This window comes from Cimex lectularius, unplaced genomic scaffold (genome assembly GCF_000648675.2).
Source record: "Cimex lectularius strain Harlan isolate CLEC.00 unplaced genomic scaffold, Clec_2.1 scaffold8, whole genome shotgun sequence".
Lineage (NCBI taxonomy): Eukaryota > Metazoa > Arthropoda > Insecta > Hemiptera > Cimicidae > Cimex > Cimex lectularius.
The window spans coordinates 1,383,355-1,408,637 of NW_019392656.1; the positions used below are offsets into that span (position 1 = coordinate 1,383,355).

Below are 25,283 nucleotides of genomic sequence, written 5' to 3' on the forward strand. Positions count from 1 at the left end.
TTTTGCGGCGCTTTTCTAAAATATATTTCACCGTCAAAGCCGTTCCGCACACCTGGTTCTCTTTGTGACGAGGAGGTGCCCATGTATCAAGCTTGTGTCGTGTATCCTTAATCGTGTGAGAATAATTATTCTCTTTTTATGTTCTCAGGGACCCAAGGTTTCGCTGATTTTAGGTTTCGGTCATGGCGGACTTATCGGGCATTTCAGCATAATCTTTTCTATTCGCTGAATGCCCTTGTGTTTTCTGAGCAAACCCGGGTGCGAGATTCGATCAAAAGCCTTTTGGACATCGAGAAAGACCCTCGAGCAGCATTCTTTTTTTAAATTTATTTATTTCTTCACTTACTTTTTATTTATTCTCAAAGGATGATACGATGATGTCCACGACGCGATGACACTGTTGAACAGTGGAATGGTGACGTCTAAATCCAAATCGTGGATTATATTAGATGATTCAAATATGGAGTTTGTTGTATTTCTTTATAAAAGAGTTTTCAAGTAGTGTACTTTAATTGGCAGATGGGGATAAAAATTCGGAAGGTGGTGTAGTTTGATGGCTTAGGACCTTGGGAAATGAGTTGTACGGAGAGTTCAAATAAGATAAGCTGAATATAGTTTTCGATATTAAAAAAATCTCTGAATAAAGGAAAAAAGAATACTTAGTAACGTGGGCTAAATGTCAACAGTTGCAGACAACATATTTTTTACCATGTATGTGTTGGTAAGAATTATTACAATCAATACGGTGAGAACGAAAACCTGGTTGTAAAATGACAAAGAAGGCGATTAACGAATAGTTAAAGGGTCATTATTGTTTAAGATCGTTATGATGATAAAAATAATCTTAAATAGCAGTCTTTTGGAAAATCATATCATCTATAATTTCATTTAATTTATTTGATTGACCGACGGAGATGAGGAAGCTTTGTCATGACGAGGCAAACATAATACACCTCTTTTCACAAGGAGTTGCCGATTCAAAAGACGGTTGGTTAATTTCTTGTTGAAAGTACATCTTTCTAAAATATGACGTGTACAAAATGTGATTCTCGACGGTTGAACAAAAACACCAAAAAGGAGATAAGACCATTGTTCATCTTAATTACAATCGTTACGCCGTTACCTGAGCTGCCTCGTTCAACAGTAGCTCAAGGCATATTTTATAAAACGGCTTAATCCAACTTTTAGGTATTAAATATGATAAGCGTTCCTCCTAATATGGCCGAAAACCTTCATTCAATTCATAAAACGATATCGTTCAAATGGTAAGGGCCACTAGCTTAAAAAAATTGAAATATTTTTGTAACTAAAATATGTTGAAAAGCGCATAATTGTGAAAACTACCGTAACCAGTAACACTAGTTACTCTCATACCTATCTTTTTATAGACAATTTCAACCAAAAAAATTTTGGTAAGGGGCTGAGCCTAGTCAAGGCCAGTATGTGTGCAGCCAGGTTGAAAGAAAAATATATTTCTTTGGAATACAAAGGCCGGTGACAATGAGGCTTTAATAGAAACCGTATAGCACTCAGAGATAGCAGAGATGGACTTTGTTATGACAACTTTCCATTTATAAAAACTGTCACGTTCTGGTGAACAACTTCATCTCGATGATGAACGATCCATACTAAAAAAAATCGAAAAATTATGTAATGATTAGAGCCTGAATGAATCTCTGTTAATATCTAACTATTATAAGAGGTTTTTCGGACAGATTCATTATGTGGAATGAAAATAGTCAACAGAATTTTTTAGGTCTACGTGGTGATGCCCCTACAGTTTGATCGTTTCCGATCATACTGCTTCACCAACATCATTGGTAGGTGTGTCAGCTCATCATTCATATTCAATACGAACAAAACAAAGATGTTTATGCTCACCACAATCTGTTTACAACCATGACCAGCAGTTGGTTGCTGCTAAACAGCTAGACCAGAACAGGTTTGAAGGATATGTTTATTTTTAAAAGATTAACCGACGAGCGTTGGAAGATTAGAAACCATAACAATAATTAAATAAAATGATAATTTAAAAAAAATTCCAGCAATAAACAGACTTTTTTGATAAATTAGATGCAGGTAATTCAAGTTTTTTTCCAAATAAAAATCCCAACAATTATGAAAACCAATTTCTAGTTTGAATTCAACTGATGACTGATGTGTCAGTACTTCAAAGTTGAACAACAACTTTAATTTGCTTACTGTTGAAAGTGATAATGAATAATGTCCGCTTTTTCGCCTTTCCGACCAACTGTGTGGCGTCCTGCAAGGGAGCATTTTTGGTCCTACACTGTATACCGTTAATGCTACTAACTTATACATCTATATATGTATGTGTGATTTTGTATTTTAACTCGAATCCATGCAGTCTCTATCATCCAAGAAAATCTTTATTTACCAAAAGAACAGTGAAGAAAGTAGAGGACAATACGGAATGAGGAAAAATGCACAGAGTTTACATTTACATTGAAATCACAGTTTTCTGCAAGAATGTGCTTAAGAATTTACCCAGAAAACAGACTGCTGTGGAATCCTCAGACAAGATTCAATTCAACTCATTAGTGAAGTCAGGGACAACTCAACATGAAAATAAACCATGAATAACAATACGATTGGTTTTTAGTTATTTCAAATAAATATTCCAAATGATTTTTTAGTGCGATTTTAACCCATCGAGTACTCTGGTGCAGTTTGTAACGTCTGGAGTGTAAAAGTAAGTCATTAACGAGAACGCAGTGGCTTCGACCTCGCCCCGTGTAACACCGAGTACTCATGGTGACGTCTGGTAGGTGACGAGTAGGTGACGTCTGGAGAGAAAATTTACGTTATTAACGAGAATGGAGTGGGTTCGACCCTCCTCGATGAATTTGGAGTACTTTGGGGCAGTTTGTAACGTCTGGAGAGTAAAAGTAAGTCATTAGCGAGAACGGAGTGGGTTCGACCCCGCCTCCTGGAAATCAAGTATTCTGGAGTGAATGTGACTTCTATACGGGAGGCTAGCATTTTAGGATATCGACTTAGTTTTCATAAAAAAACGAAGAGAGACTAACAGATCGAGACGCACAAAGACCAGGAAAAGAAGTACCAACACTGAGAGAACCGACGATGTCCTCAGCTGTACGTCGGCCCCTAAATTTTCCACATTGCATACATATGTAGTGCGCTTAATTTCACCGATTTCCTGGACAATTTTTTTAAAGGGAAAAATTATATAATTTCATTCTCCTCTGCATCGGTTCAATAATTCAAGCTCGGGGGGATCGTGTTTTCAATTATATTTTTACAACCACTTTCCGCGGCCGATAATAAAATCAATGACCTCCACTCCTCCCCCGCAAGATCTGAAAAGACAGTGGCAACATAATATTGGCGTTTTCCTCCTTTATGCTCAACTATAAAACCGGCTGTTAAAATCAATATTTTTATTTCCTCGGCATTATTGGACTTTTGAAATGGCATCAAGGTACGGATGAGGTTTTCGTTTGACTGTACAACCAGGCCGATGATAACCGTTCTGGTTGTATGAAAACCTATAAAAATTACAAAAAAAAAAAAAAAAAATCAAAGACATATAACTCTACCAAGATTCTTTTTCAAGTTAAACTCCATAAGTCCTCCAGAATTAACTGCAATTGACAATGATTAAATTTTTATAATTGTTATCCCTTCCTGAAGATTATTAAAATTGCATAAACCCAAATTTGATCAATTTCACACAATATTTCCTAACTTTATTTAAACAGTTAGTTTATCACTCTGAAAAGTGTCTAAATTAACCAGATCAATTAATTAATTTAAAAAAATTGTAACTGTATAAATAGTTTATCTATAGTAGACAAAGTGAAATATTATTTTTTTCCCTTAGGAGGGTCAGAAATTCGAGAACAAAGGTGGAAAGCGTTGTTTTTGCCTTGTTGCAGAGCGCACGACTGGGCTTACCATGATCCCACTACATCCGATCTTCACCTGGCACGGTCTCTTTTACAAATTCTCCCTTTCCCTTTCACGTACTAAGAATATATGTAAATGGCATAACGCAGCACGTTTTGCGGTCCTGGAATAACTCGACCCCAAGCTGTAAACACCGGGGACATGAAACTTTTCGTCGGTTTTCTCTCTAGTTTTTATTTTCACTACTTACACGGGCGTAATTCGGTTTCTATTTTATCTATGGAGTAGAATTTCATGTTTGAATTTTTTCTCATGAATTGATGTACAAGGTGAAAGTATATCACTAGCAGTTTACTTGGTACATTTTTTTAAAGGAAGTTAATTATTTAAGCAAAATGGTTGGTGGTCGCAACGCGCAACCAAGGCGACTCATCGCTGTAAGATAAATGTCCCGGGTTCGAATCCAGCGGCCTGAATTCGGCGTATTTACAAATGGACATTTTCTCTTACAAACTCCGAGGGTTCGTATAATCACGTAGTTGACTTGCAAAAAAGTCAATTAATTAAGCAAAATTTCCTATTAAGTTAAACAAGGTTTATTACAGGGTTTTTAAACTCGTTCTAAAGAATTAGGAAATATGTAAATGTTGCATAAGTTTCTGAATCAGTCCTTTTGTTAAAATCGTCCATTTCCATTCGAATTTGAAATGTGGTCATTAGTGAGGTATTGTCACACTCTTTCCCCTTACAGATTTTTCTCATTAGAGTCAATAGGGGCGAGATTGAAAGAACGATTAAAATCAAAAGGAAAACGAAGCGAAAATTCAAACATAACTATTATGTATATATTAAGCATAATTAAATGGTGTAAATTGTTTTTTGACTTGTATAAAAGGAAATAATCCGGGATGGCATTAATTTCCGGCCACGCGGCGATTCAGTTTGCATTTTGTCGAATTATAAAAACGTGGTTATCGCCATATGAGAAAGCTAAGTTGGGCGAGTTGTTATAATTGCCTTTTTGACATTAATTGACAAACTTAATTAGCCGCTTTAATGTCGTGAAGCGTGAACGATCAAATTAACCCAACTTCGGCACAACGAAATCCATTATGCCCCTGCCCAAAGCAGCCGCGCGCGATACGTAATTTTTACAGATTTAAGCTGGAAAGCGAAATCAGGCATGCTAACGACATGAAAAAATATCGTGTGTCTGAAGTGGCTTTATTTAACCTATATGTAATGTAGTAGATTCCTTGTTTATCAATGATAAAAAATGACAAAAGTCCAATTTCTCATGTTTTAATTGTAAAGTTTCCTACGATGTGAATGTTGTACAGTTAAATCGGATCAAATTTGTTTCCGGATATGATGATGATGCTGAAAGGAAGCCAAGAAGTAGGGGTTTATGTTCCCCAAACACTGAAGCTTTCTACCTTACTGAACTTTCCTAGTTCCTTATTTCAGTCTGTCGATTCGATCCTTCTTTTAAGGAGTACTAAGTCAGTGACTTTCGTTGCTACAATCTCGCTGGTTTGCTTTGTTATTTCTTTATTGAGTGATTGCTTCACATTCCCGTATACAGGGTTATATTAACCCAAGTTAATACTAGGGGTCGCGTGGTGGTAATAGATTTAACATAACTTTCTCATCTAGCTGGTAAATGACGCTAACTTTGTTATTTTAAATGAAAATCCCATATTTTTATTGTACAGTTCGATTCTAGAGCTTATTTTTTGCCACTTTTACTGAAAGGAAAATTTGTACGGTGTCGACATTTCTGAGTTATGCCCGATGGAAGACGCGTGAGTGGGTTATGCTATTTGTAGCAACAAGATGGCCCTCTCCGTTTATTCCGAAAACGATTAGAATTAGCAAGTTAATTTAGGATTTAGGATTTAGAAATCGTGTCAGAATGAGATAGGGATCATGGGTTTGCTTTTATGTTTACCTTATATTAATTAAAAAAAAAAAGAACTCTTTTTACAAAAAGGATTTTTTATCATCATCGCGTTCATTTTGTTTTTAAACTGACTTTCAGCTGTTATTATGCTATTTATTAAAATTTGTGTTTGTAATAAATGCTCAAATACGCTCCCTGCGCAAAAAGGCACTGCATTAAACAACCGAATTTAAATCTAAAACGGAGAGGACCGTCTTGTTACAGAAAGCATAGCCCCCTCACGCGTCTTTCGTCGGGCATAACTAAGAAATGGTCGATCCCGCCAAAATTTTCCTTTCAGTAAAAGTGGCATAAAATAAGCTCTAGAATCAAACTTTACAATAAAAATATAGGATTCTTATTTAAAATAACAAAGTTAGTATTATGTCCCAGGTAGATGAGAAATTGGTCAAGCGGGCCACGAAATTAGTGAATATAATGAATTAAAATGAAGTACACTTCACTAAAGCTCTCCGTCGGCATTTCAATTGTCGTCGAGAATCCAAACCGATTACACGACATTTGGAAAATGGCAAAAGGAGGGAAAACTCATAAGATGGGGTTGAGGTGGGGAGTTGATGTCCGAGTGGATCGAGGTCACGATAGCTCAGGTAGTAGAGCAGCGGCGTATCTAGCCGAAGGTCGTGGGTTCGAATCCCTCTCGTGCCATTAGCTTTTTTTCATCTCAACTAAAAACCTTAATTAATTATAGATGAGAAGTTATGTTAAATTTGTTACCACCAAGCGATCCGTAGCCAAAATTAACTTGGGATATGTATAAGACCATTTTGGGCTAAAGTTCGATTCCGAATTAAATGGATAAACTATAGAAGTTGATATACCCTGTGTATATATATAATTTTTATATATAAAATATTTTTTGGTTAAAATTTAAAAATGTCAAAGAGCTAAAAAGTAGCTCACACCCAAGGGTTGAGATCGTTTTACAAAGTTTTATGCTGTACTTCCATAAAACAATCCTTCACCCCTCTTATCTCTTTATTTTTTGACACTTTACCAACTAGAAAAGAAAATAATGATGAGACGCTGAAATTTCTCGTATGTTTGAACATATAATGTTTATAAGTAATAAAAAATGTTTAGAAAAGGCAGAATGTTTACATTTAGGGTAATATGCTTAGTTGCCGACATATCAAATATTTTTTTGTTTTTAATTGTTTATAATTGTAATATTACATAAGAATATACAGTAAACAAGTTTAAATCTTTATTCCGAGTTACAAACATAAAAATGTGACTGGTGGGGAAAAATGGCCTTTTCGAGCCTGATGGAATTCCGGCTGATAAATCCACAGTCCAAATAACAACTGGATTATGCAGAAAGCATATTTCCGACGCAAAACCCTGCGGAAATTGGGACAGATCCGACTAAAAAAATCCAATTTTGACATCTAGTGTTTTAAAAGGTGTGAACGGATTTTGGTGTTAAACTCTACATTTGTTCACCCTTGGTCTTAAGTCAAACCGAAGTGTTATATAATGAAAATTTTATTCTATAAACGATCTTTGATAAACAAGCCATTATTCTAGTATCTACTCTCAAAATTCTACTTTTTCTTATGTTTCTCATAAATTTTCAAAAAGAAAAAAAAATTGTAGTTTTGTAATGAATGTAATTTTAATCAAAGAACGCTCTAATAATCTTCGCAGATCATCAATTGTTTAACTATAACAACTAATAATAATTTATAATAATAATTAATTATTGTAAAAATCATGCACGAGATGGTTCAAACCTTAAATTTATTACGGGAATTCATTCAAATATACCTTGAATTGATTCAAAAATAGTCTGAAATAGACGAATCTTTTGTCAGAACTGCAAAATATATTGTAAAGATTTTTTTTGTACATACTTTTTTAAATACTATTAATTTTGTTTCTAGTCCTTATAGTATACATTTTAATCTTCAAACATGAATTTTTTACATATGTACAAACTGTAAGTTATCAAACGAATTCGATTTAAAACCATTAAGATAAATTTTTTCTTCGTAGAAATGCTGTTGTAAAAAATATTTCTTTCATTATGCTATACTGCTACATGTATTTAAAAAGTTGCAAGGAAAGGCGGACCAAAATGATCGGTAATTATCGATAATAAGGATAATTTATAAAATTGAAATATTATGTAAAAAATTAAACTTAATTATAATTGATTTTATTTTAACCCAATCTAGTGAACATTTTAATTATTTTAATTTTTAAATATGATCATTTTCACCAAGACTAAAATTTAGACATTCATTAAACTTAAAAAACCGAAATGCTTTGTTTAAAACGTTTGTTAGTTTGCTTTTTTTGAGTAACTAAATTGTATCGGAAGCAATCCACATGCTAAGATAGAAGTCGATAAGTTCATTTCTTAACTAAATACTTTGTCTCAAAACATCTAAGAAAATAAATATTCTTCACTGAAGATGGCGCAATGCCGAAACACGTTTGAGTAAAGACGGACTCAGTAACTTAGCTAAGTCGAACTAGCATATATGTTAATGTTCAATCTAAACAACTATTATGTTGAGTATTTTTGTTATGTATATTTTGTCTTCTGGGGCAGAAAATACTTTTTTTGTTACAAAAGCCAAACTTTAAACAGATTTTTTTAGCAAACAAAAAGTTGGTTTTGTTTAAAACAGATCTAGTTTATTTTTCATTTGATTTTGATGGTCAAACATGTACATTTTTATGACCAAAGACATCACAAAAAAATAAATAAATAAAAAATTTAGAAAAATTATAAAAAACTTTTTAGTTTGCATTTGTATTATGTAAATTAAAATTATTTTAAACTTGATTTTCTTTTAAAACGACCTTGTCAATATTTTGAATTATCCAACTGTTAAATTTATTACGTAAACATTTTCAATGAATAAATTATAAATAATTTTAAACAGCTAAAAAGACTTTCTTTTACTATCGGAACAATAAATAAACCAAAATAGTTTGGAATAAATTACTTCAAAGAAATATTTTTTGAAATGAAGACGTTTCGTTGCAACAGTGTGTTGTAAGTTTTTGTATTTAAAGACAAAGTTCCACCTGGTTTTATTTCAAGTCTACTTAGTCAACATTTCGATGAGGTGATCAAGCGTGTCAATTCTTATATAGACTAATTAAAAAAAAAAACATCAATAGGAATATTTAAGTTTATAAAATAAGCCGACATACTTTGGGAGAAAAACTCAACTTTTCAGTTTGTATTTAAATGTTATATTTTTAGTTATATATTTAGTTTTAAGTCTGAAAACCATCGCAAGAATAAAACAAAGATCCTCCAGGACAAATTATAAATCGGTATAATTTATAATAAAACAGCAACTTTTCAAGTTTTTGTTTGGTGTTATTGAAGTCAAAGTTCTAAATAATAATTAATTTTGGTTTGAATCAATCACCCAATATTTTATTTTATGAATACGTAATTTTTTACTTAGGCTTTAATGACTGTTACATATGTAATGATTAAACATAAGGCAATAATAAAAAAATCGTTTAAACATAATTTAATTCAGCCAAGGTACGATAATAAAATTGCAAATATTCAGTTCTTGTTTTCCTTGGTGTAATTGAAGACGTAGATTCGGTTTTTGTTTTTCATTGACTTAGCTAACATTTTAATGCACAAACATTGATATTTTTGTGAGATTCCTATCAAGAACTGCGAGTACAATGAACCTGGTTTAGTTAGTGTTCAACTCGATCCATCTGTCCTGAGTTTGAGCGTTTTTATAATGCATCAGCCAATCATAAATAAAGAAGTAAAAATGCGAAACATGCCCGTAAAAAAGCACGAAAATGTTTCGACTCAATTTAAGCTGCAGAAATAACATTGAATTTTTTTTTGACAACATGAACAGGAACTTATGCTTATGTTCACACATTTATGACGGTTTATTTTTAATTGATAATTGTACGATTTCACTGAAGATTGCGAAATTACGAAATTACCTGTCACTTCTGACAGATCCAACCAGAGGATAGGCATACCTAAGGAATGGCTAAACCTTCTTGTAATTTTTAAAAAACCTATTTACTGACAATATATATTTTTTAGGAATGGTTAGCCGTTCAATAATAGTAATAGATTACCTCTACAAAGTCTTATTTTAAAAAGAAAATATTTTTCAATTATATTTGAAAACATATAAACTGGCTGAGAGGACGTGAATTCAGCCGCGATTAGAGAAATTGTTGTTTGATTATCTTTTTCTCTTGCTTTTTTATATAACTACACTTGTAAGCCTTGTATTGTTTTGGTATATTAATATTTCGAAAACGGTATTTTCTTTAATATTGGACTGAAACGCATGTCCGGAACATTTGAGAAATTTTAAATTCGTGGATCGAAATGGTGTGATCGTCTTTTTTCGTGCAACGTACCTTGAAACTTGTCGGTAAAATGTGCGTTCAGGGGTTGGGGAGATCGGACTGCCTGTGAGGGCGAAACACCCCCCAGGCGCCCTTTATATACCCCTTCGTCGCGGGGGTAGTGGGGCGTCAACAGGTGTCCGCCGTTCATGCGTCAGCTTTTCAAACAGCTTGATTCCAGCGAAGTTCGTAAATTTTCCATTATTGGCCGGCACTTCACAGCTGATGGAGACGCGGAGCTGAAACGCAAAACGGACAGGAGTACGCGTGAAAATTAACAAACAACAGCTTATAGATTAAAGTAGCCTGAGCATGAAATCTTTTCTGAGTCTCAACTGGGCTAATATGTACATTCAACCAGTAAATCGTTTTATACAATGTAATACATAACAATTAAAATAGAAGATGTTTATGCAACCAAGGATCGGCTTAAAGAAGATAATTAAGTATCTAGTACAGATGGACTATAATAACTAGTTGTCCATAATTAAAAATAATTTAAGGATAATTTTTTTTAATGGCTTTATGTTTGTCATATTAGCCAGATAATTAAAGATTGAGGCTGATCGACTTGCATATATTTATTTTGGAGTAAAGGAAGCGGGAAAGAAAATTCCTGGGGCGACGGGAGCAACCACTTCGCTACCTCAGTCCATCTAATGTAAATATAAAATAAATTAATCACAAATCGTAAAATGAACTTTTATTAAATGCTTACGAATATTTCGGCTTTCTTCAATAAAGCCAACTTGACGAGAGTATTGAGGCTTTGTTTCCGATGTATTTTATTATCATTATAAACTAGAAAGCTCGTTGCATGTAAAAGCGTTGTTCTATCCAGAAATCTTAGTTTTTTTTTTAGACTTTATAATATGTGCAATATATTCTTGAATAGCCGAGCTGGGCGTGTTCGATGTTTATCGCTTTCCAATAAAATGAATTCGATCGGGATCGCTCAGGAATGAAATTATTGACCAATAATGTTAAAATTGCGTTGGTCAGATTTTTTTCAGTCTGTTAAGTTTGAAAAATTTCGATCTCTTTGTTTACTGCAAACCACCGTTGGCTCCTTTGATAATCAACAGTCAGGCGTGTATCCCTTGTTGTTCTTCAAGAAAGGCAAAAGTCCAAATGGGGTTAGGTTTTGTTTAAATGTATTTATATAAGTTTGTTTCTAAAGGACTTACTGCTTTTATTAAATTTGTAAAGACCAAGGATCCTTCTTGTTGGTATGCGTCTTGCTGAAATCACCTTTGTATTCGCATCGTCCCATGTTATCCAGTCCTCCCTTTTAAACACAGTTTGATTTTTGTTTGGCCATAGTTATAATTAAATAACGTTTTTTAAGATTATTAATAAACTAGGGTGTAGGGGGCGTCGGTGGCCACAACGGTTTAGGCGTTGACACGGCGCTCATCACTGTAAGGTAAAGGTCCCGGGTTCGAATCCAGCGGCCCTGCTTTCGAACCCGACATACTTACAAATGGGCTTTTTTTCAAAGACACGGCACCCCGAGGGTTGATATAACCTCTGCTGTTGCGAACCCTCGTAAAAAAACAAAAAAAAAACAGGGTAATTTTAAAGGGTCAACACTTATTGTGTCAATAGCAGTATCTAATAACCACATTTTATATATTTTTAATTAAGAATTTTGGTTTCGGTACCTACCAGAAAATAAATAAGCATCTATCAGCGAACAATTTCTTGTTTTTCAGTTAAGGCATCATTCGGCATCAGGGGTGAGACATGGGGATCATCATCATCATCATCAACATTAACAAAATTACAAAGATTTATATTTGTAAGTGAGAATAAGTGGACGAGGATGATCAGGGATAATCGTTTGCGTTGGAGGTAGGCAAAGCTCAAGAAATAAGCAGCTTCTTGCCTTACCATTTATGCTCCGTCATGCTTTGATCAACCGGAATAAAAAATTGTATCCGGCAAAACCTGCAGAAATAGGAGTCAATGTCTCATCCTCCTTATATCCCTGACGACTGATTATTGTCAGTTAAAGATCAGACAAATTCCTCAGAACAAAAAATAAGGGGTACCGTTTTTAAATTCCAGAGCTGGCATGCACAAAACAGTTTTTAAAAATTAATAATAAACTGGTAAACCGTGTATTCAAATCTGAAATATGTAGGAATATTTTGAGTATAAATAAATAAAAACGCATCCAACTTACATGTTAGGCAAGTAAAACTGGTGTTAATAGAGTAAAAATATTTACAAAACTACGTCTCTGAAGCGTGTTTGAAGGGAAATTTTTTGTTACTGAATTTTAATTGTTTCCTTGTTAACGAGCTGTTCAAAAACCGGGAATGAAACGCCGGACAAAATAACAGATTAGCATGATTGTTTTCCTTTATTTTGATGAAAGAAAAATACTGTCGCCTAATTGCGCGAATAACGGAAAATATTTGCCGAGGAATTTCTCGTAAAATTAATTCAGGAGTGTGTACTTGTACAATTAACAAATTAGTTTTGTCAATGTGTTTTTTTTTATATTTCTTTTTCGAAACTTCATTATAGAATTACTATTGATGTACCATAACTGATCATCAGGGACAAAAGAAGGGTGAGAAAAACACTACTTCTATTTCTCCAGGTTTTTCCAGGTATAACTCTTTATTCCGGTTGACCAATGGATAGCGGGATATCAGGGGTGAGGCGAGCAGATTTCCGCATATTATCACCTATAAATATAAACCTTTGTAATTACTTTGTTTAATGTTGCTAATTTGAATTTTTCATAACATTTAAGTTTAGTGCGTTAACTTGATACGTGCAATACATTTTTGAATAACCGGGCTTGGTGTGTGTTAGATGTTTATCGTTTCCTAATAAATTGAGTTTGATGGGGATCGCTGAGGAGTGGAATTATTGGTCTTATTATGTCAAAAAGGCAAAATTGCGTTGGTCAGGTTTTTTAGTCAGTTAAGAAGATTCTAGCTGGAAGAAATTCGATCTCTCCTTTCCCCCGTCTATTTATGATGCGTGGTTTCTCTATCAATAAAGTTTTACTTTGGTTGGTCAAAGAAAAGCGCGATGTCAGGAAAATAAGAAGGAGGAGTCAAGACCCAATTAATTTCTTCAAGCTTTGCTTTTGTACAATAGTTATGTTACAAATTCAGGTTGATCAAAACAAGTGATTTCTTTAAAAAATATCAAAAAGACTATCGAAATGTTTCAAAAAACATAAAACCTTACGAGTTCTTAATAACCCAAAATACTTTCCAAACTACTCCTTGGCAAACAGATAATTGTGCCATATCACCTTTTAACGTTGATAATTTTTTAATATGCCAATCGCGATGCCATATTTAATATACCAATCACGATGCCACTACTCCAGAATACAATTTTGCTAAAAAGTACGAGGTACTGATACCATAACGGGAAGAATGGGCCAAAGGGACACCGCTAAAGGCAAAATCCAACTGGTGCACTGACGGCTCCAAAACCGAGAAGGGCACCGGGACTGGAATCTTCGGGATGAATCCAGAGACTGGACTGTCGGTAAACCTAGGTACATATTCTATAGTTTTCCAATTTGAAATCATAGCGATTAAACACTGCGCCAGGGAAATAATAATGCTAGGGTATACATTCCCGGAACATAGCCGTCTTCTGTGAAAGTCTGGTAACACTAAAGGCCCTAGACTCATGCCAAGTGAAGGCAGAGTGTCTGGAACTACTTGCAGGCCCTGTCGGAAGTCAGCGACACCAATGACCTGACATAGATCAGGGCATAGAGGCAACGAAAAAGTAGACATGTTGACCAAAGAGAGTTCCACCATGGACTCTCTACGTCCTGAACTCTAATGTGGCCTAGCATCTTGCCACAAAAAAGGATACAACTCAAAATGGATCCTTAATGAGTTCAAAACCTGGTGGAACAATACCACAGGCATGAGACACGCGAAGAGATTCGTAGAAGAGCCATCCGCAAAACTTACAGAGGAATTACTGAAAGGCAACTGCGACCGAACCAGGATTCTGGTTGGACAGGGCATAGCCAACTAAGAAAGCACGTGCACCGGATAGAATACAGACAGAAGAAACAATGTGCAGATACCGCCAGGAAGAGGAGGACACCGCAGAACTCATTTTATGTTTTTATGAAGGTCAATGAAGGTTCAGACACGAGGACTGGAAAAGGCACAAGCAAGATCCTACACTAAGAAGCCTCTGGCAAAGCTATAGTGGTTTGTTAATAACCTGAAGCTAGACAGTGAGTTATGAAAAACAGGGGAGGACAATAGATCTCAGGTCTCTCTAAACTTAAGGAGCAGAAGGCTATATGGCCGCCTCTTTTATCCCTATCCCTTAATATGCAGGGATATGCATTAACTATATTTATTTTAATTAATCAGCAACCATCCACATTTTGAAGTAAATTTGACCATTGCGTTTTTGGCTTTGGCCTCTGAAAAGTCATAATCACACATCAAATTGAAGAAGGCTTAAAGTAATAACCATTATCCCCTGCCGAAACTGTTTTTCGTCCATAATAAATTTAAAAATAGGTTTAAATAATTTTCGTTATGTTAAATTTAACATGCTACATACTTTGTTTTCCTTTGAACGTGAAATCGAAAGGGGATTGTTTTTTATTCTTTGCATCGTAGCTCATTAACGTTATCCGTATTTTGGTTAAATATTTTGAACCAAAACACATCCAAGGCGAGTGACACTTTTGATCGTTATGTTATGCAAATTAACTAATGCCACTTTGCATATCTCTGTTTTCTGCCTGTGAACATTGGGGGCATATTTAAGATTGCTAATTACTCTTGGGCTTTGTTGTCCTTCCTCACGTCCTAAAAAACAGCCGGCAACGATTTACACAATTTTACAAAGTCGTTTTTCTATTTCGTCTTTTCTGCTGATTTTGTCATTCAGTGTTAAAAAATCCGTTCATTCACCTTAAAAATTATGCTTAAGAAACTTGAGGAGAACGTCTTTCCCAAACATTCGTGAACAAATAACAATATAAAAATAAAGTGAACGGCATACAGCATGAAACACAGTTTTTTTATGCAAATCATCAAATTATTAAATAATCACGTTGATTTTTTTTTCAACCCACACTGAAACATACCGAAAGACTATAATAATTCAGATTTAAAAGTTAGAAAAAGGCTGACCAGGATTATAAGAAACAATCAAACTGCGAACGAAAATTCAACAATTCACAGTCCACCATTGCAGACAGGTTCGCAGAAATTAAAGGATCCAGTGTCTTGCCTCGCCCTGCTTATATCCCTGAAGCCGCACAATTAGAACCAACGGAAGCGTTAAAAAATAGCAAATAACGAATTTGAATTCCTGCTGTTGTGAGATTTGTTAAATGATATATTTATATTTAAGAAACGGCCTGTGATTGTAATATGCGACAAGTTACGGATCTAATTTTATAAAATTAAATGGAGATGAATTTTTATTATAAACATGGTTCTGCACCTATCTTAATTTCTTGATAAATGGCGGGTAAATTATCAACAGATATCAACAGACAACAATAATCTGTGAAAAAAGATTATGTTAACAGCATATCTAACTTGAATTTAATTTCATTTTGGCTCATGTTTGCTTAGCGAAAACATTAATTATCTCCTCAGTTTCTGCCGGTTAAAATTAAAACGTCATATTCCGGATTGGACGTGCAATATGTCATAGATTAATAACAATTTTGATGAAGTACCTAATGAATAACGGTAAAGGTCAATACTAATTTTTGAATTGTTTTTTTTAAACAATTATTAAGCGTTTTCGTGTCAGAATGAACAACGTTCCTGAAATAAGCATAGTGCGAAAGAAGTTGGTAGTAGGTCTTTTTCAAGAGACCGGTTCGACATCGATTCGTGTCGCCTCGGGAGAAGGTCAGCGCTTAAGATTTCTCTTACGGGTTTCATTCTTTCCTCCGCACAGTGTTTAAGCTGACCTAATTTTGTGTTAGTATTGATACAATACTTTCTCCAAAATCTTCAACAGGGGGCGTAGCTCAGATGGTAGAGCGCTCGCTTAGCATGCGAGAGGTACCGGGATCGATACCCGGCGCCTCCATCCTAGATTTTTTTAAAAATTTATATTAATCCTTTAATACAATTTTATGAAATATTGGTTGGCCACTTGATGTAAACAACCCCGTATTCAATTGGTTGCTTTGCAAAATTATTGCACAAATTAAGACTCATCCGGCATTTAATTAATTTTTTAACTGATTATTGAACAAAAATCAAAAATCGTCTCCATTCAATTGATTCCTTGGTTCGATCACAAATTAAAAATCATCCGGCATTTAATTAATTTCTTAATTGATCATTGAACAAAAATCAACAAATAGTCTCCATTCAATTGATTTCTACGTCCGATCACAAATTAAGAATCATCCGGCATTTAATTACTTTCTTAACTGATCATTGATCAAAAATCAACAAATTTTCCCATACAATTGTTTGATTGGTGCGATCATGAATTAACAATCATCCGGTATATAATTAATTTCTTAACTGATCATTGAACAAAAATCAACAAATAGACTCCATTCAATTGATTCCTTAGTCCGATCACAAATTAACATTCATCCGGCATATAATTAATTTCTTAACTGATCATAGAACAAAAATCAACAAATAGTCTCCATTCAATTGATTCCTTGGTCCGATCACAAATTAACAATCATCCGGCATATAATTAATTTCTTAACTGATCATTGAACAAAAATCAACAAATAGTCTCCATTTAATTGATTCCTTAGTCCGATCACAAATTAACATTCATACGGTATATAATTAATTTCTTAACTGATCATTGAACAAAAATCAACAAATAGTCTCCATTCAATTGATTCCTTAGTCCGATCACAAATTAAGAATCATCCGGCATATAATTAATTTCTTCCGTGATCATTGAACAAAAAAGAACAAATGTTCCCATACAATTGTTTGATTGGTGCGATCATGAATTAACAAACATCCACAAACAGTTATTGGTAGTGAGATTAAAATTTGTACAAAACCCCATTAAATTGATTTCAAAGGTGTAATAATAAATTATTAAACAACCATATAATCATCAGACCAATTAACCACTCTACTTTAAAACAAGACTTAAAACAACAAGACAATAATTTATAAAAAATAAAATGTCCAAGTTTTAATAAAATCAGTGAACTAGTTACAATTGACCTGGAGGATCTAAGGACATAAGGATCAAGTCTTATGTAATGTAAGCTGACCGATCTTCACACATTCTTTCTATTCTAAAACGAGAAAGTTTTTGTTCTGTTCCAAATTGAAGGTTCGGGTTTTTATCACAGAGGGCAAAAGCGAGGGTAGGCGGATCCAATAATAATCACCATGCCGATAAAAATTAATGAACTGCTTTCAATGGAAACTTACTAGCCTGTGTATGGATAAACTCGGATAAACCACTCTAACGTGTCAAACAAAAAATAATTTGGTTTATTTTACGACAGCTTTAGTTAGAACCTATTGAAATGTTTGTTTTATAAATGTTTAACTTAAATTATAAGAAGGGTAGAAAAGCATCGTTTAACATTTTCTATTAATTGAATTGAATTTTAAATCAAGCACCACGGGTTTGTTGTATATCAGGCGTATTACACGTGACATTATATTTGGATTCGAATCTGCTTATGTTTAATTAATCTAAATCAAGTCGTCGCATTAAAATTCAACAACCGACTCGAATATGCTGTGAGCATAATCAATTCCACTGTCACGGGCTGGCTATAATGCCAAATGTTCTTAGGGCAAAATCCAACTGTCAACAGTTGACGGGTGTAATAATTGTTATTGATCGTAGTAATAGTACTGTAGACCTATCTGTTTTATTAGGGTTAGAGATCAACAGATAAAGAAACGAATTTTGTTCAGAATTTGCCAAAAGTGATGGCTAATATCTGCAAAAGGACCAATAAAAATATTTAAAAAAATTTCTGTGGGAGAATAATATCGATTATTTTACCTATGTTCATCAAATTACAAATTGTAACCAAGAATTAGACTTTATAAAATATTGGGAAAAGACTAAAAGGAGATGTAAACGCAAATTATTTTGTTTTTCTGGCCAGCTAACTACTAAGGTCATTGCCGGCCCCTCATGCATTATTTTTATAATTTATTAACATTTCTCTTCTGTTCTGTCAGATTCTATTTGGGTGGCTAGGCGATCATCAGAACTACGATGTCGGAGAGGACTAGCTGGAGTAGAGCTCTGTTGTCATGTGGGAAGTATGGGCCTGGACCAAAGAGTCATTGGCATTGAAGCTCTGCAGAGGACGTGGTCATCCAGCGGGTAGCAGCTCCGACCTTCGGCCTCGGATGCCAAAACCAAACCGCAATCCTTGCATTTGAACCAGATGTGCAAACTCCTTTCTAGTGCTACGACTCCGACTGTCTCGTCCTGTCCAGCTCCTGGCATAATCGGCAGATTGCAGACACAACCTTGGTGCGAATTTCTTATTAGTACAGTAAATCCGATTTGTTGCATCGACTGTAAACGGTATTCCATTCAGGCTCTTTCCACAAACTACGTAACAGAAGCATTGAGTGTGATAAGGTCTGTCGCCCTAAAAATTCTGTCCGTGATGGGGCTTAAATGTTGAAAAAAAATCCAGCTTTATAACGCGACTTTTTTTCAAGCATGTAAAGAGGTTTTCCCTGGAGTTGAACAGCACAGTGATCACAGGTGAAACATTCAAAATGGAGCACCTGATCCATAGCAGTTTCCTTCTCCGATGATTTTTTTTCTCCCTCATTTACAACACTCGTCAAATAAGACGGAATCTGCTGAAAGCAAATCCATAGGCTGTACTACAAAATCAGCCAGCGGGTCAGCTTAATGAAGCGATCTCTTAGTAACTCTTGATAATAGACTCTTGATAGAATAACTCTTGGCGCTTGAAATTATCGTAATAATATGAGCGAGAAGAAAGCCCAATAACAGGCCTTGGAGTAATACGTTGATAAATAGAGTCATAAGTCGATGAGCCCAGCGAGGATGGAGTACATGCCATAGTTGAGTAATGTATTCACACGGCATTCTCACAGACTTGTGCACCATCGTAAACAGATTAAATCTTGAGCTTGTAAAAATTAGGTGATTTTGTGTTAGGTGGAAGCTCAAGATAAATACATCTAAGACCGAAGCAATTCTCTTTACTAGGCGTAGACCGTTGCTCACACATAGGGTCTTCGGGGGGAGTTTTAGTAAATTGGATGGACAAAATTGTTTTTCTGGGACCGACACTAGACATGAAACTTAATTTTGGTAAGCACTTTCAACGGCTAGTCGTTAAGGGACGATGTACCATTAAGACATTATTTTCGATTTTATGTAGGGAATCGCTTCTCAGCATGTGGAACAAAACTCTAATTTTTAAAGCCATCGTCAGATCCATGTTGTTGTACGCCTGCCCTACAACACATGTGAGCTACACTTGTGACACAAATATCAAAAAACTTAAAGTTATACAAAACAAATTCCTAAGACTTGCCACTTCATCTCCGAGATACACTAGGCTTACCCAAATCCATACGGAAATTGGCATAAAATGGATTCGCGACATCATAGTCGTGAGCACGAAACAATTTTTCGCAATCTGCAGATCGGTGGGGAGATATACCACAGTTTCGTGGAAACATAGGCGTATAAAAAATAATATAATGTAAAGACAATGATAAAACATGTAACTTCTATCTATGAAAAATACCTATGACTCCTTAATGCTATAAGCGCTTGTGTGTTATACCTGTGATATTCAAATTTTTCCATTGTTTTACATCTATGCCATATTTATTTAAATTTCTTTATTTTTATTTTTTATTATTTTATTGCAGTTTATATTTTATTGTTGTTTATGTTTTAAACTTGATGGTACTGTTATATTTAGATGTTTTGGATTACAGTTAACTTCATTAGATTTCGTGGTCCGATTGACCACATAACTTCTTTCAATTAATTAATCTTTATATAAGGTATTGGTTGAGATAAAAAAGTCAGTGTCACGAGCGGGATTCGAACCCACGACCTTCGGCTAAATACGCCGCTGCTCTACCATTTGAGCTAACGTGACTTTTTATCTCAACCAATACCTTACATAAAGATTAATAAATTGAAAGAAGTTATTTGCTTAATCGGACCACGAAATCTAATGAATTTAATAAGTAAAATGAAGTGTATCTTCACGAAAGCTCTCCGTGGCCATTTCATTTGTCGCCGAGAATCGAATCCTGATTACACGACTTTTGAAAAATGACAAAAAGGAGGGAAAATTCGAAAGGTACGTTGAGATGGGCGGTTGGTGTAAGAGTGGATCGCACTCACATTAGCTCAAGTGGTAGAGCAGCGGCGTATTTAGCCGAAGGTCGTGGGTTCGAATCCCGCTCGTTGCACTGGCTTTTTTATCTCAACCAATATCTTACATAAAGATTAATTAATTGAAATTATAGTTAACATCTATTATTATTTAGTATTAGACAACACTTACTAAATTCCCGCAAAACTGGTTTAATTGCCAAATATGAGTCAACTTAGATGATTAGTGTTTTTTGTAAACTTTTTTCCCCACTAAGTGAATCCGAGGTTTCTACAGTATATACGTAAAGTATTGAAATTTTCGGATGATTGCTTTAGGTTGTACAGAGCCCTGCTACTTTTCCCCTAAATTATAAATTTATGTAGTACCTATCCTATATTCTATGTAATTTGTCAATAAATATATTACTACTACTACTACAGACTTGTGATTTGTCGCGGTCTGTCTTGATCTGAATTCCGACCATAAGTCGTCCCCAGGGCGCGGAAAGGCTCGTGACTCGGCGAATCTCGAGCAACCACTAGTAACCTTTGCGTACTTTTTAAAAAAAAAATTAAATCAGTTTTGATTTAAAGATCAACGTTAGTACAGTGTTCTATTATGATTTATGGATGTTGAAAGATGAATTCAGTTAAGTATAAACCGGTACAACTACAACAAACCGTGACAGAACGTGGGCACGGTTGCTAGAGCCGTACTGCGGTTGCCATCCATCGGCCCCAAGCCTTTCAATAAGTACGGAAAGGTTGAGCCACCTCGAGCAATAACGTTCTCACGGCGTGAGGTAAGATAAACTTCAGATCAAGCTCGCCAAAGCACACGTGGGACCAAAGCTTTACTTAGCTATTCTACTCTAGCTCTACTTCAGCTCTTCTCAGCTCCCCTAGTAACTAGAACTGTGAACTGACTGGGGAAGGCGGTGATGGAAAGACAGCCGGTGGCTTCTCAGTAGAATACATGAAATCAAACATGTGAATCCAGTTAGGAAAATTCGTTACAAAGATTTTCAGGAGGGGCGTCGGTGGCCGCAACGGTTTAGGCGTTGATACGGCGCTCATCAGGTTAAGGTCCCGGGTTCGAATCCAGCGGTCCTGCATGACTTACAAATGGGCTTTTTTTTTCAAAAACACCTGAGGATTTATATGACCTCTGCTGTTAAGAAACCTCGTGAAAAAAAAATAATAAAAAGATTTTCAGGTGTCGGGGGAAGGGTTGTGTTGTTCCGTAGTCTCTGTCCTAGAGTCAGCTGAGGGGCAAAACGTTCTTCTGGAATAAAACATCCAGAAGGGACGTTTTCCAAAAATTACTTCCTTATTAATTATTTTCTATTCTCAGCGCAGAGGGGTTTGTTATTATTGTGAATTATGTAAAATAGCGTGTGGGCGACCAAGTTTAGATTGACAGTTCCAATATTTCGCAATCAGGACCCGACGACGATGGAGAAATAAAGTGGTCGAAGTTATGCTTCGGAGGGTAGGGCAGCGAGCCAAAACATAAATAAAATCAGTGTTGCATTCTCCCAGGGTTATTACACGTCCGAACCTCCCCAGAGGCCTTCCACACACGGTAAATTGAATTTTCAATATACACATTGGGCCGTGGTTTAATTCGTTATTATAGCCGGCCCCAAATAATAACCATCCGCCCTCGGCTTCGTACCCCGTCGAAGGTTTTCATAATTTCAACAATACCTTAACGCGGCGTTAATCTGATTTATTTTCGTCCTTAATCCTTCCACGTTACCTACTCTTCAAATAGAATTACTTAAATGAGAACACGGTGTGAGATAAAATGGTATCCCTCGAGAGGGCAGAGTCTTAACAGTATGCGATTACATACAAATAACACAACTTTTGTTACAGGGAAAAGCTGTTTTACACGAATAATTATTAAGGAATAAAGGATCTCGAAGAACCACTAGACTTAATACATGGAGGTAAAACAGATTTCAAGCCTTCACCGCCTTCCAAAGATGCTTAATTATTACCTTAAGAAAACAAGAAGAGCTCAACAAACACTTCAAATTCCAGTTTTACTCACATACTCCTATTAAATAATATTATGAATATTATTATACATGAAAAAATTAGTCGTAATTTTTCTTGACTCTATGTTCAATAAGTTAACTTTACTTATACAGGGTGTCTTTTATCACATGCGCCAGATGGTTTTCCCTGTTTTTAACAGATAAAAGTGACCAATGGTAACCCCCTTATATTTTTGCGAGATTTTCAAATCCGTCGTCAAATTTTTTATTTCAAATGGGAACACCAAATTTTTAATTTTTTTCTGAAACTAGATTTTTTTGTGAGAAGAATAAGTACCCGAACTGAAACAAGTGAAATTGTTTTCTTGAATGTAAATATACATTCAGCAGCAGGGTCTTAAATTTGAACAATTTATTTTAAGAAGGTTCACAAGACAAAATAAAATTATCGTGTTAATTGATTAAATAATCGTAGGTACCTTTTGTTCCCAGATATTTATTTACACTCAAATAATCAATTTCACTCATTTTTATTATGAGAAATGGTTGTATTTAAAGTTTTTCTTTATTATTATATTTACCTACCTATCCTATGGGAGAAAAAGAAAATGTAAACTTGCGTTTAATAAACATTATTTAATTTTTTAATGTTTTCAACAAATCCTAGAGACAATTTTGGAGATGTTCCAAATTTGTAGTACTCATTCTTGTTAGAAAAAAATTTAGTTAAAAACAATAAAAGTTTGGTGTTCCCAATTGACAAAATTGACGTCGACAAAAACATTTACGACGTATTTGATGGTTAGGCTTAACGCCTGGAAATTCATATAAATGCAAGCCCGCAATGCATAACGCTTTGCCGTCTAGTATCCGCGTTTTCACAGTTCGAAACAACTTTTATATTACATAAATATATTATTTCAATTTTAATTTTTTTTATAGTTTCACAATTACAAATTTTATACTGCATATTTATACTATTTATCAAACTATATTATATTCTATAATGACACAATAAATTGAAATAAAATTTGCTTGTTGTATTTAACACATGTACAGTTGTAGATAAAAAATAAAGTAAATAAAGTAATAGTAATAAAGTAAAGCAGTAAAGTAATAAAGTAAATAAAGTAAAAATAAATATTATTTAATAAAAGCAAATAGCTAGTGACCTATATAGAGCCCTCTCACTTCTATGAGTTTTACTCTATATCCGTGGCAATGTGTTTGCCAGTTTTGAATTTTTAAATCAAGGGTTTTTATGTATGGAATCTCTAGAGTTCGTCCACTTTTGATTTTTTTGTGTGAACCAATTCGCTCATGGAGAAGTCTATGTTTGATCTAATTTCCTCAAGTATAGGTTCTGCGTCTCTAGTTAGTTCTACGGATCCTCCTATTACCACCCAGCTTAAGATATTTTTATTACTATTTTTATTTTAGGTTGTATAATAAAATTCGATATTCCTGGATTTTTGCAGTAGAAGTTGAACTTAAGCAGTACTTGCTGAGTGCCACGTACTTGAATTTGACTTTCCGTGTAGAGTTACAGTTCAATTGAGGACAAATTTGGAATCTGCGCAAAATGTAAGGGGGCTACCATACTGTTTTATATATGTTAAAAAAATAGAAAAAACCTGCTGGCGCATGTTAAAAAAAGACACACTGTATAAGGCATAATGTAAAAGATACAAAGTAGCTAATTAATTAATTGGTTTTTAATTGAATCGCGTACGCCTCACCTTCAGCACGTAACGAGACCATTTAGAAAATCCTATCCCCAATTCAACGTTGTACAAGGGATTAGGATTTCCATAATACAGCCCGTATTAATGGAGAAATGTGATGTCCGCAGAATATCCCCTTTCCGGCATATTTTACAATTTCAGGATAAATTCCGATTAGAAGGTCCCTGCGAAGGTGGAGGCGGAGGCGGAGGCGTTGTCGTTTGCATAATTCCTCTACTTAACCGTTTAATCTTTAACTATCAACATTGAAACACTTTATTTGTGCACCTTTGGGTGTTGCTAGAGGAAAATCCTCCAAGAAAAATGCAAAAAACCCCAAAAATATCGAAAAAAATTTTATAGTCTTTTTCGGTGTAAAAGGCTCTTAGGACATGTTTTTTACGTATTTTTCAAGAAAAACGCAAAAAATATCGAAAAAAATTATTGTCTTTTTCGATGTAAAAGGCTCGTGGGACACTTTTTTAATGAATTTTTCAAGAAAAACGCAAAAAACAAAAAAATCGAAATTTTTTAAATTGTATTTTTCGATGTAAAAGGCTCGTAGGCACGTTTTTTACGTATTTTTCAAGAAAAATGCAAAAAACCCCAAAAATATCGAAAAAATTTTTGTTGTCTTTTTCGATGAAAAAGGCTCTTAGGACATGTTTTTTACGTATTTTTCAAGAAAAACGCAAAAAAATCGAAAAAAATTATTGTCTTTTTCGATGTAAAAGGATCGTAGGACACGTTTTTTACGAATTTTTCAAGAAAAACAAAAAAAAAAAAAAAACAACAAAAAATCGAATTTTTTTTATTGTCTTCGTTGATGTAAAAGGCTCTTAGGCACGTTTTTTAACGTATTTTTCAATAAAAACGCAAAAACCCAAAAATATCGAAAAAAAATTTTATTGTCTTTTTCGATGTAAAAGGCTCTTAGGACATGATTTTTTGCATATGTTTTTTAGGAAATACGAGGAAACAACAATAATTGGATAAATC

The 25,283-nt window shown here is 34.6% G+C and overlaps 1 protein-coding gene, 1 non-coding gene and 1 pseudogene across 2 annotated transcripts in view; 1 reads left to right on the plus strand and 2 right to left on the minus strand.

Moving 5' to 3' along the window:
• Nucleotides 1-10,287, minus strand: part of LOC106669617 (pro-neuropeptide Y-like) — a 44,012-nt gene extending 33,725 nt beyond the window's left edge. The window contains exon 1 of the mRNA XM_024224681.1: nucleotides 10,235-10,287. The gene's annotated coding sequence lies outside the window, so the exon portion shown is untranslated. The remainder of the gene's footprint in view (nucleotides 1-10,234) is intronic.
• Nucleotides 10,288-16,221: 5,934 nt separating this feature from the next.
• Trnaa-agc lies at nucleotides 16,222-16,294 on the plus strand. The gene has a single exon. It is a non-coding gene; the product is annotated as a tRNA-Ala (tRNA).
• Nucleotides 16,295-18,452: 2,158 nt separating this feature from the next.
• On the minus strand, nucleotides 18,453-19,274 carry LOC112126177 (annotated as a pseudogene).
• Between the last annotated feature and the right edge of the window lie 6,009 nt (nucleotides 19,275-25,283).